We start from the raw sequence: 13,825 nt of genomic DNA, 5'->3' as shown, positions 1-13,825 counted from the left end.
GTTTTCTCCAGGGAGTGATCTGTTCTATCATTCTACAAATCTTTGAGAATCGATTAATCCCATGAATTAAGGATGAAAATAACAGATGGAGGTGAGCTTTTTAAAGATACAATCCTAGAAAGATACAAAAAAGGAGAAACTTGTAAATTACAACTCTGCCTCTCTCTGGCATTTTCAGAGTGCTTTTAGTAACAATGCAGTTCTTTCATCCTTACCAATGTCCTTAAACCGGGTCTAAGACTTTGTAAAAAAAAACCACAAAACCTTTTCTTAAATGAAAGAGTACAATTGTTAATTGCCAAATATGGCAGCATTAAACAGTGCAATAATTAATTTTGTCCTTAGGAGCAACTACTTATCAAAAATGGAAAGTAATAATGAAAAATACTGCTTAGCTTAACACTGCCATTTGAATAGAAATATTAATCCCAGACTTTGAAAAGTTTTATTTCTCAAGTAAAACATTATGTAAAATTATGTTTATTTTAATAATTATCATGTATTCTCAAAATTAGTGCAATTGCTTATTGTTATAAATGTGAAATTCACCAGAACTGAGTGCTCTTTTAATTGTCTGCTTTTTAAATAATGACAGTTGTGCATTAGCACTTGGAAATAGTGTTTGTGTGAGTTTAAGAATTCTTCTCTGGAGGATTTAAAAAAAATGTTTGTATTGATTTCAGAGAGAGGAAGGGAGAAGAGAGAGAGAAAGAAACATCAATGATGAGAGACAGTCATAGATGGGCTGCCTCCTGCACGCCCCCTACTGGGGATGGAGCCCGAAACCTGAGCATGTACCCTGACCGGGAATCCAACGGTGACCTCCTGGTTCCTGGGTTGACGCTCAACCACAGAATCACAGAGGTCTTTCAAATTAGAGTACAGTTGGTCATTCAACGACGTGGGGGCAGGAGGTTAGGGGGTGCCCACACCTGAGCAGTCAAATATCCACATATAATTTCGCAGGATCTACAGGGGATTGGTTCCAGAAAGACCCCAGCACAGATACCAAAATCCACGGTGTAGATCAACCTATACAGTCAGCCCTCCTCACCAGCAGATTCCCAGCAGCAGGTAGAAAATGACACAGGTATAGATTTTTTAAAAATCCGCATATAGGTGGACACGTGCAGTTCAAACCCATGCTGCTCAAGGGTCAATGGTTTCTCTTAAAATGAGTTTTTTCCTGAAGACAATGCGATGGATAATCTCTTAGCCTTCTTATAACTCCGTGTCCTACTCTGAGAGAGCTGAGAGCCACAGCGCACGCAGAGCCCTGACAGTTTCCCATTGGTTGGTAAGGGCTTCTCGGGGAGCAACATTTTCCAAAAAATAGGCTGCTCAAGCCTCTGGTGTGTGATAGCTTTGCACCACCACCTTTTGATGCTCTATTCGTTGTTTGGGTTTTTTTAGCCACGTTTTCTCTTAAGAATGCCATTTTATTCAGCAGAGTTAACTGAGTCCCTCATGTCTGTGCAATGCAATAACCACGTGGCAGAGAGCAATAAAAGAAAACTGCGCTCTCATTCTTCAGGAGATTAAAAGAGGGATTCATACAGGACACATGCCCCAGGATTTAGCACAATGTCTTAAGAGGATGCCCTAGAACTTCGAGTGGGAATGTAAGTTTGTACCTGAAGTAGGGTGCTTCTAGAAATGTTCAATTAGTGGTTGACCCTTTTGGGACTATTACCTCCAGATAAGTGCTTCCCAAAGTAAACTGCTCATTAAAAATCACCTGTGGAGGATTTTAAGTTTAGGGATGAACAGATCTCACCTCCAAAGATTTTTATTTGGTAGCTCCCCAGGCGATTATGATAATTAGCTAGTCTGGGAACAACCTCTGGAGATAATTTGAACATTAATAGAAAAACTTGTTTGGCCAGAAATAAAAAGTAACCCTGCAAGGTTCAACATACTCAATAGAAAGCCAAGTCCTCATATTTACAAATCTATTCATGTAAAAATAAGGTTTCTGGATCCTTTCTGATTAACTTGAAATTAGGTAGCTCTTATTTTAAAAACTAATCTTCCCACTTTGATTATCTTGTTACTTTCTATTATTTATTCTTTATCATATTATTGCAGATTTATACAAATACTTCTTTCCAATGATTTCCAAGGACTAACACTGGAAAATATTAAACCATATGTTTATCTCCATTTATAGATATACAAATGTGAAATTATATGTACCACCTATGACATATTTAGCAAATGACATTCTATTCCAAATCCATTTTCAGTTAATAATAAAGCTTTCAGCCCATAACTGTCTAACTCTCAATAACCCAGCACAGACACAAGGGACAGAGTACAAGAAAAGTGTAGAAAAGGGGGAGGAAATAAGTACCCAGAAAAAATGGAGTGTTTACTGCACACTAAGTACTAGTATCTCCAGTTTGAAATGCTGTTTGTATCATTAAATACTGACCACTTTCTCAGACCCTCTGGTTAATATTCATTCTTCCCCCACCACTGTTGGGCTTGCTCAGCAGACAGCTTTAGAAAGAAGATACCGTACTTTTTAAAGCCTCTTTTATGGGATCACGACATACTAAATTTCATCTTGGCTTTCCTCTTTCAACACGGGCTTTTGAAGTAAGCACGCATCTGCACAAATGACTGTGGAGCACAGTCAACCAAAGCCATCTAAGTCAGCGGTACACAAGGAACCATGGTAGAGGGCTTTTTATCCCCTAGCCTTCAAGGATCGATAATGTTGTAAAATATCGTAGTATGAATATCTAAAAAAAGCAAGTAACATTGGGCACATAAAACAAGCGCAAATGTTTACTATTTGATTCACTAAAAAAGTACTCAGTGAAATCGCTATAAAAGTTTCTATCTGCTTACTTTCAGTGATTGTACTTGTCCTTGCTGGACCAGCTGGTCTGCAGACCACACTCTGAGAAGCACTTTGTTTATCAGGATACTTACTGGGACCATCAGTGAAGGTTTACAAGTCAAAGTCTCACATAAAACAGTAATGGAAGTAGCTATTCAACTTGGAATTTTATTAAGTCTCACATAAGCATCATGACTATTTTACCTCCCAATGAACATTAATATATCTTTGTATTTACACACACACACACTTCTAGACCCTCTGTGTCTGTTTGGGTTCCTTCACCTTCAGATTCTTCTGCTTCTCTTTTGTCTCCCACACTGTCTGTTTCTCATGTTCATTGTCAGCATATCTGACTTTTTTTTACTGCCCTTTATTGCTATAGATAATTTTCTGTCATTGATAGTAAAACAGTGAAGATGAGTTTCAATTAACTATGCATCTATTGACTTCTGTGGACCTTCCATTCTAGCAAAAGGCTGGTTGTCAGATATACTTGCCAACCCAAGTTCAACAGGGTCTGCATTCTCAGATTCTATATCTTTGCCTTTTATGCTTCCATTTCCTGACATAACCAGCTTCCCTCTTGGAAACAAGGGTAAATTCATGATTGAGGTTGCAGCTCAACTAGGCCTTTCCCACCCCAAGCTGAGTTTAAAGATAAACGCAGTGCTGGTCCTTGTCTGACACAGCTAAGCTCCCGGAGGCACACAAACTCCCCAGCTCAGGGAGTGTTCTGTTTCAGTGACATCAAACCCCATATCAGAAAGCTGTGAGTATGTACAGCAGAAGGAGGGGATTAGAAAGAAAGAGAGCATGTGTACTAAAAATATGTGAAAGATGATTGCATGAAGACTTTTTATTCATTTACTGAGATTGGGGAAAAAAATCCAAGTCATTCTCTCCCTACAATATGTATTTATGTGTGCTCCTCCCAGTGTTATTTTTCAAAACCCTTATTATATAAAGTGCTATACCTCATTAAAATCTAATCGTTACTAAGCACAGGGACTATTTCTTGAAAAGCATCTGTCTTTCTTCCATCTGCAACGGTCTCCCTTTTAGTCGAGCCCCATTTGCAGCATCCATATGTCTGCCTGAGCTCAGAACAGCTGAGTGGGGCTCTGTGCTGAACCTGGCCCCTCTACTGACACTGACTCACAGTAGTTGCTTTTCTCGTCTCAGTCTGGCCTCTGCACCAGGAGGGTATGATTACAGTAGGAAGTGTCACAAGGGCATAATTCAATCAGAATTTGGCACGTCCCCAATTCGTGCTGGCAATCAGTCCATGGACTGTCTGTCAGCCTTCTGGATCTTTAACTCCACTTGGGCCAAGAGTGTTTATAGTCACTCTCGAGGTAGGTTTGGCAGCCGCAGAACCAAGCACCGAGCTGTGAAATGTGTGCGGCCAGCAGTAACTGGGCCTGTCTGGCCTGGGGCACAGACGTGTTCCCCTCAGGTTTTTCCCTTGCTCTATAATTGCTTTCATTTTATTGTGTAAAGCAGAAAGAGGGAGACAGAATCGAGAGAAGGGGTCAAGGAAGAGTCTCCATCTGCCACAAAGTCCTGAGCTCAGAGATGGGTAGCATTGTATGAAAATGTGTTACTTCCTCCATTAACTACGATGGGTCATATCACTTTGTGAATAAATCATTACATTCCTTTACATTCACTATCCTGGCTTCCCTTACTTGTTTATTTTGCCTTTAGTGTTTGGCAAACTTTATACATATATTCACCCTATTGTTTCTAGATTTCAACACATATGAAAAAATATCATGCTAGTGTTTAAAGACATGTCTACTACTTATCCAAATAACATGGTTGAGTCATGGCCTATGCATCATACTAGTATTTCAGTGTGTTTCCCTCTAAGAAACACTTGGAGCACCAGAAAGCAGGAGGCCCAGGAAGTAAGCAAAAAGCCCCACCTCTTCTATCTTACCTCCCCCACGCCCTCCTCAGCGTGCACTTCCAGCTCTAGCCCCCCAAGTCTCTATACTATTTTCTAACGTGCTCATTTTTGCTTCCAAATTGTGGTTAATATATTCTAACTTTGACTTCCCTAACTCAAGTCAACTTTCAAAGTACAAAACGCCAAGTCTCTTCTATTACTTTGCCTTTTACCATGTTCATTCATAATAGCTTATCTGTATGCAATGGAACCTTCCCTGAATGTTCTTTCCTCATGTAATACTAATCATCGTTAAGTATTAGATTATTGGCTCACTGATTAATATCAAAAGCATTTTTAATTTTAATTTTGACCTGAGGCAGGATTTACAACGGAAGCAATTAGGCTCTACACTTAGTGATTCCACCACTAACTAATAATGTATAGGTCCTCAAGTAAGTCTCTCATCTGCTCTGATTCCTTTTGCTAAGCTGTAAAAGATAGCTGCTATTTCTTAGAATGTTGAATCCAACATGAGATTGGAGGCAGAGGCTGTAAATTCTACCAAGGTCCATGCAGAATTTATTGCTCACAGTTGTTCCAATCCTATGGTCTTCGCTCTGGTGGGGGGTGGACTACTTGGGAGGCTGCCCATGGACAACCTGATTCTGAGTTACATGACTCTTGAACTTGCATTCATGCATACACCGTTGTACACTTGTTTATTCTTTGTCATGGTTCTCTTTGTGCTGTGACAATGTCTGGCCTTGCTTTTCCCTTTTTTCCCACCAAGGTCCTGGCCTATTCATAGAAGAGAAGCTAAAAGAAGCCCAATTACAGTGAAGGAAGCATCCTGCTGTGTGAGCATAAATTAGGACCTCTTCAACAGACATACAATGCCAAAATGATAATACGCTTCCCAGAGAGATAGCCTCCTTAAAGCAATTTAGTCTGTATGGCGAAGCAGTCATGATTAGAATAGGCCCAATAAATCAAGCTTGACAGCACCTTTAGATTTGGCCTTTTGAAATAAAGCATTTGCATGTTGTACAGAGAAGTGACACTTTATGCTATCAGAGAAAACACAGCATTCCTCTCTTATTCAGCATAAAAAGATAGGCATTTATTATGTCTAGGCTATAATACAGCCATTCTCGAAAAATTATTTCAAGCATGAAAGTCTGAATGCTTGTATTTATACATATAATTTTTATGATCTGCATAGTGAATACATAATAAATTCTTTGAAGAAAGTTTAGCATTATAATTAATATTTATTAAGCATTTCTTATGTGTTGAGCCCCAAATCCTTTGTATGAGTTAAATGATTATTACTCCCATTTGAGAGCAATGACACACAGAAAAGTTAATATACCCAAATGACACATTAATAAACAAGAGACTTTGATTTTTAATCTAAGGGTTTAGCTCCAACATCCATGCTCCTCTAAATTATTTGTATGAAATCCTAAAGATTTTTTTTTTATTGATTTTAGAGAGAAAGAGAGGAAGGGAGAGAGAGAAACATTGATTTGTTCCACTTATCTATGCATTCATTGGTTGCCTCTCATATGTGCCCTGACCAGAGATCAAACCCGCAACCTTGGCATCTGGGGACGACACTCTAACCAACTGAAACTATCCAGCAGGGGACGAAATTCTAAAGATCTAAGCTGCAATCCTTGTTCTGTGACTTATAAACTGTATCTCCTTAAGTAAGCTACTTAAATTCTCAGTACATCAGTTACTTCATCTCTAAAAGGGGATGATACCAGTGATAGTTAGTGGCTACCTCAAGAGCTTGCTTTGTGAATTCAATGAGAAAATGTATGAAAAGCTTCCTAGGCTCTACCTGCCATTTAGATGATATTTAATAAATGATATACTTTGCCTATTCTTATATCACAAAATCTTTTGACACAAATAAGAAACAAACCTACAAGAAGCAGAAAGAGTCCCGAAATTACTCCTCCCAAATCTCCCTGGTTTCCAAAAAATGTAGATAAGTAACTTGCTCCAAAACCGACCATAAGTACGTAGACTGGAGTAGGCAGACTTTGCCAGTACCAAGCTCCTCTGAACACTGTCTCCTGTAAGCCCTGCACTCAGGATGGCCTGGCATGGTGAGTAGGAAACTCTCTCTGCCCTAAGGAAAATTATCTGTTGATATTGCACTCCTGGTGATTTTGATTCCCTTTACCAACATGTTTCTGATTCCATGTAGTCACATGAGAAAAAAAACACACATTTATTAGAGAGAAGTGAACTGACCTGGAAAAGGAAAACATTCTTTGGCTAGTTTAATGACAGGGTATTGGCCAAACAGTGCTTATTCTTATTTTCTTCTGAAATGAAATCACTTTTGCTAGCAACTGCAGGAAGAGGTAATGATAATGTGATTGACCTTGACATTTTGACAGGCCAAATCTATTTAAATGGAGACTGCAGCCAAGAAATCTAGAGAAGGCTGAGGCTCGGAAGAGCAGCAATGGAAGAATTAGGAAGGATCATCAGCAACAAAGAAGTGTCATTAGAGACCAAGGCTAAGATCATTCACACTCTCGGATTCCCAATGTATGGATGCAAAAGTTGGACAGTGAAGACTGATAAGAAAAAATTTGACTCGCTTGAAATATGATGTTGGAGGAGAGCTGTACAGAAATCCTGCGCCATCAGAAAGACAGACAAGTGGATCCTAAAGCAAATTAAACCTGAAACATTGCTGGAAGCAAAAATGACAAAATTGAAGCTGTCCTACTTTGGGCACCTCATGAGAAGGCAGGTTCTTTGGAAAAGACAATAATGCTGGGAAAAATAGAAGGCAGCAGGAAAAGAGGAAGACCAAATATGAAATGAACTGACTCCACAAAAGAAGCCATGGGCATGATCTACTGGGGCTGAGCAGGGCTATTGAGGACAGGACACTGTAGAAATCACCCATTCATAGGTCACCAGGAGTCAGAGCTGACTCAACTGAACATAACACACACAATCTATTCTTTGTTGAGTAAAGCCATCTTTATCATCAAAAACTACTTAAACAGGCTTGTCTGTTTTCTATACACCACCTCATCATATATCATCATATTCTTATGCTTTCCTCAAAAAGCAAACTTTCATTCCTGCAAGTGACCTAACATTGTATAATAGAATAATCTCTTCAGAAATAACTTTGTGTCTTAGCAAAATGTAGCACTATAATACATATCTATGAGCCACACTCTACAAAAATAGGTATGAGTAGACAGTTTATAAACCAGATATGTTTAATAAAATAAAGAAAAGCAAGTTTTGGATATATATAGTGATCCACACAACCAATAAATGACCAGATTGTATGGATATGTATGTTATGAGAACTGTGCAAACGCAGTATGCAAAAGGATTAAACTACTAATTCATATGAGTATTTCTATCAAGAGGTTGTTGTGTAGCAGGAATCAAAAACCAATGACAATAAGACAGGTGGACGATGACTCTGTGTGGAAGGACAAAGCATTTGCCTTGACAACACAATAAGTGAGAAGCTAAATCAAAAGTGACTGAGATTTAAAGACCTGAAATACATGGGTGGTGACTTACAGGTGGTTTAGAAAGATCTATAACCATAATAGCAACTGGTGATGGTGTGGCTTAGGCTGCTTCTAGCATCTACTGGAGTACTGGTCCAGTGCTCACAGACTGCATTCCTTTTCCTTGATTATCTGTTGGCCTTTGTTAATAGCAGGCTTATAATTGAAAGGAGAGAAATAGCTTTTCCCTAAAAAATCTGCAAGAAACACATTTTCCTTTCTGCTATCTATGATAATAAAAAGACTGTATAATACAGACTGTAGGTAGGGTTATATTTGTCAGAAGCGTCTATACAACTTGCGATGCTGATGTTCTACTTGCTCATAAGGTTTCATGGGTTTAAAAATTCTAATTGGAGCCCCTAAAATTGAACAATGTGCTCTAGTAAACCTGTCCACAGATATGTTACCCAAGAGGAAAGTACTCTTTGTAAAAATGGGGCATATGTCATAAGTTATCAATTAATACATCTATTTAAAACTTATTGTTATAACTTTCAAATAAAAAAAATTAAACAATGAACTGTATATGGCTGCACAGGATTAAAAAAAAAAAAGAGTAGAAAAGCAAGTATTAGTGCCTATATATCATGGTTGGAAGGCTCTTTCTTACTTCACTCAGATTTTGTTTTCTTCTTTGGCCCTATTAGAACTTGTTTTTAATTCCCTGGATATCAGAACCAGTCATTATAAATATAAGCATTTTTCTCTCTATGGTCCATAATGGCCCAGAACTGAAAGAAATATATATTCACATATTTTCTCAGCAATCCTCCTATAGATTTTCCTAAACACTTTTCCTAAATCATTTCTACTGATTCCTAAAATAGAAACAAGCCCCTAAAATAATGAAGTCTAAACATATGTAGAAGCATAAAGAATGTCAGAGCTTCTCAGGAATTTTATTAAGAATTTGAAATATAAAAATAGTTTTTAAAAAAACACAATGGACCATGAGTCCTTAGATACAAAAGCTGAAAAATTCATTTAGGCCATAAAAAACACTAAAGATGATTTGAAGAGAAAACAAAAAAGATATTTCCAATTCTTGCCTCTTAGCCATTTTTTATAACACATACTTTCCTTGAAAATCAGCTGTAGATGTTATTTTTCTAACACATTTTGGAAACTTTTTTGTTATCAAATGCTCATATGCACTGGGTCATTTTCCCTATTTTGGAGAATTCCAAATGCTGACAATTGTCAGATGCTGTAAGAGAAGGCTGTGCATGTGGGCCTGTGTGTCCTTGTGAGGGATCCAAGGGGAGTAAGAGAGCTAAAGCTGGATTCACTAGTGCCCCCGCAGCACCTCCGGGGCCATCCAGTTAGTTAGTCTTTGAGAGGTGGTTACTTTCCCTGGCTCCACATGGTCAAAACTTGCTACTCTGAGGACTGTCTTGAACTACAAAATTCATGAAATATTTTTAGAATGTGTAATAGTATTAAAAGTAGTTTTCTGTTATAATAATACCTGTTATTTAACAGAAATCATGCCACAGCTTCAAATGAGAGACTCAACTTATACCTATATTTTAGGTAACACTGATAATAGAATAAATGTCAGAAAGAACATCTTTTAAAACCTACAAAAGGCATTTTTAAATGATTAATTAAGAGGCTCAATTTACACTGTAGTAAAAGTCATGGATTTCGCACATAGCACTGCCTTTATGAGGATCCAAGGAGGACCAGACTTTCAATTCATTAGGCAGCACCTAGGATTAGATATGGCTTTCCAAGTGAAACCCAAACCCTTCACAAAACATTCTCGGTTTCAGATATCACTAGAAACCACCACATTGTAGGAGGGGTCACTCGGAGGTTTCCTGAGGTTCACAGACCTTTAAGCAAACTCAAGATGATTTTTTTCCAAGGACAAATGCCAAGTTTTTAGCTAGCCCTAGTTAAGTTTCATGGGAACTTTACTGGCATGCTGCGCCTGGACCAATTAATAATCTAAGGAAATACTGGGCAAAAGTTAGAAGTTTCAACTGAAGTCCTGCTGTTCTTCAGGTCTCAAGTTATAAATATCACACAGATGGCACAAAATTTGTTATAGTAACCAGAAAGCTGCAATACACAGTTCGCTTTTCCCCCCCATTTGATGTGTAATTGATGACACCTCGTTCAACATTTTAAAGAGATCACTAAACATTATCTTCCCCAGACTATGTGTTGGCGTATAAGCCAATGAAAGATAGCACATTCTCATTTACTGCTTCAAAATGTTTCTCTCCCAAAATGTTTCTCTCCCTTGTGCAGTATCTACAGAACTTCTAGACTGGAAGGAAGGAGGACTCCTCAGTCAGGCCGGGTTGAGGCCATCTCTACAAATTCAGACACATTCTTGTGGTTCAATTCCCCAGGCAGGCAGAAGGCGAGGGTCATATGAGTCCACCTGCACGCCCTTTACCCTCTGAATGGCAGGGGTCTGCATCAGGCACCAACCATCAGTTTTTACAAGTCTTTTGAAATTCTTGGTAAAGACAATTAATACTGATGTAGCCCAGCCGGGAGTGGCTCAGTGGTTAAGCGTGGACCTAGGATCCAGGCAATCAAGGTTCAATTCCCAGTCAGGGCACATGCCCGGGTTGCGGGCTGCAGCTGATCAATGACTCTCTCATCACTGATGTTTCCATCTCTCTCTCTCCCCCTCCTTTCCTCTCTCTGAAATAAAGATATATTTAAAAAAGAAATAAATAAATAAATTCTTGGTAAAGACAATACTGATGTAGCTACATTAGAGGATATAACTAGATTTCTTTTTTTCACTAATAGTAAAGAATGACTATCAAAATTGAATGGTTTTCCCAATGCTATTTGGTCAATCACAAATATATATATTTTAATATGTTTTTTTAATTTATTTTAGAGAGAGAGGGATAGGGAGATAGAAACATCAATGAGAGAGAAACATTGATGAGAGAGAAACATCAATCAGCTGCCTCCTGCATTCCCCCTCCGGGGGATCCAGCCCCCAACCTGGGCATGTGCCCTGACAGAGAATCGAACCAGTGACCTCCTGGTTCATGGGTCGACGCTCAACCACTGAGCCATGCTGACTGGGCCCAATCCCAAATATGTTTAAGTAAAATGTGGTATTTAACACTTCCCAAGTGCTCTTATTTTTTTGTCTTTTTCTTTAGGAATAAACATTAACATCGTACAATAAAAAAGAATATTAAGATGAAAAATTAATCTTTCAGAAGCCCACCACCACAACTCAGTCACTTGGTGGAATTCTACATACTTTCTCTTTCCATTAAACATTTATATATTTATTGCATATTTTTGTAGGTGCAATCATAAGGTCCTTATAACTTTGCATGAGTGCAGGTCATATTTTCAGAAGGCATTTTCTTCATTTTTAAATATTATTTTTTAGTCCCTAAATATTATTCCAAAGCTAATAAAAGTATGCTTTTCACTCACCACAAGTGTAATGGTTATTTAGAACTGTTTAAGTTGGATTCACTTTTATTTAGATACAGAGTCATACAAACGTCAGATTATAATGTATTATAGTACATTAGAGCCCAGGAGTCTCTGAAATCAGAGTTCTATTTTCAACACTTTTAGAGATGGGAACATAGAAGATTCTTTCTGCCTATTTAAATTGAGGTCTCCTTACTCAATACAAAACTTTTTACCATACCACATCAACTATATCTATTTCTTATCAGTAGTAAAATGCAGAGGGCAGGAATTATATTATTCACGTGACTTAGTGGTGAATTTTTAATGTGAACCCTTTCATGGTATAGTATATACATATATTCTTTTGTATGTAATAAATATGCTTACACATCACATAAATTGTAACTATTACATGTATTTCTATATTTTCACTTTCACATTTCTGCAAAAGGTAAAAATGTCTTTTCTCTAAAAAACAAAACGATATTCTAAAGTTAGATCCGAGGTCTAACAAGCAGCCCCTACACTTTATTTTAATTGTAGACTCAAGTTTCCATAAGTGGTGCAAACAGTGGAGACCAAACCAAATCTTGTCTTGCTCTAAATGTTCTATTCTGTTTAAGAGGTGAGATAACATTACTTAATAACCATATACCATGTCTGACCAAGTAGGTACTAGCTTAAACACTTGTCACTATGTCCAAGTATTTCTGCAGCAAAAGAATGGCAGAAAAGTATACTAACCATTCTCTACACTTCCCTGAGGTTTTACCAATGGTTCTGCTTTGTTCTAAGACTCTGATATTGATTGCCTGAGTGCCTTGACAGAGGTCAAGTTTCAGGTGAAAGGGGTTATCAGCAGGAATGTGCCTGAAAACGGCATAGAAATATCCAGGCCCCATATCCTCCTGCCCTAGTGACAGGGTCTTCATTATACAGTTTATTTAGAAAAATAAACATGAAGGCAAACTTTCTTTAGCTTATTTAAATTTTTTGTTGCTGCAAAGGCTTTTTAAAAAGTTAATTTGTTGGCACTATTGAGTGCTATTTTTGCTCACCTTTCTTTATCAAGAAGACATTGGCTAGGACATGTAAGACTTTTCTCATAATTTGCTTATCTAAAATAATCAATTTGGGATTATCGACAAGGAATTAAGCTGTGTTATAGGACATTTCTTGGCATGACTTTTACTTTCTCCACAAGGAGACATGTGGGTGTAAGATGGGGACGGGGGTGAAATTAGTATTCACAGGAGAAAGAACTAGCTATGGCTGAATGACAGAAAATAAATTAGCATCTATGCTCTTTGTCCCTACTCTTAGGACAGTCAGTAAAACAAACCTTCAGTGTAGCCACCTGCTTACCCATGTGGCCCAGGGAAGCACATGTTTCCATTGACCAGCTCACAGACTGTGAAAGGCCTTCTGCCCTCCTGCCTAGCCCACTGGTCTCAGGGCAGCATGAAGTCCTAGCTTTATAGATTAGTTCTTCGTTAATTGGCCTAACCCTTTATTGCTTATTAAAATGCAAATTGCTTTAGAAAAGGAAAAACCTGAAACCTTATCAGTGATTTGGAGGGTAGGGTAGGTTGGCATGACCCCAGTAAGCTGTCCCAAGAGCCAGTGAAGCTCTGTCCTACTTGCCAGAGAGAGTCCCTCCCATTCTTGTCAGGAGGACACATAAAACAGACCCAGCCAGTGGCCACTGGATTCAGCCTAGGTCTCATCACAGTGATCAGAAAGTTGGTAGTGTCCACGTACCTTTAGGCTGATCCCTAGGAAAAGTCCTGGTTATGATCCTTGAATTGGAGCTTCTTTACAAGCCCCGGCCAAGATGAATGTCATGGGGCAGGTCACACTGTGGAGAGATTAAAGATTTATTATGCAGATAAATGTAAATATTTCCACAACAGGGACTTTACAGTAATATCCTAAGAAAGATAAAGTGCAAAAAGAAAGGCAGAAATACAACATATCCCTTTCCAGTAGGTGGGTAGCATTTGTATTTCTTTTTTTTAAATATATCTTTATTGATTTCAGAGAGAGTAAGGGAGAGGGAGAGAGAGAGATAGAAACATTAATGATGAGAGAGTC

Source organism: Miniopterus schreibersii (assembly GCF_964146895.1).
Source record: "Miniopterus schreibersii genome assembly, chromosome: 4".
NCBI lineage: Eukaryota > Metazoa > Chordata > Mammalia > Chiroptera > Miniopteridae > Miniopterus > Miniopterus schreibersii.
This window is presented reverse-complemented; position numbering follows the sequence as displayed.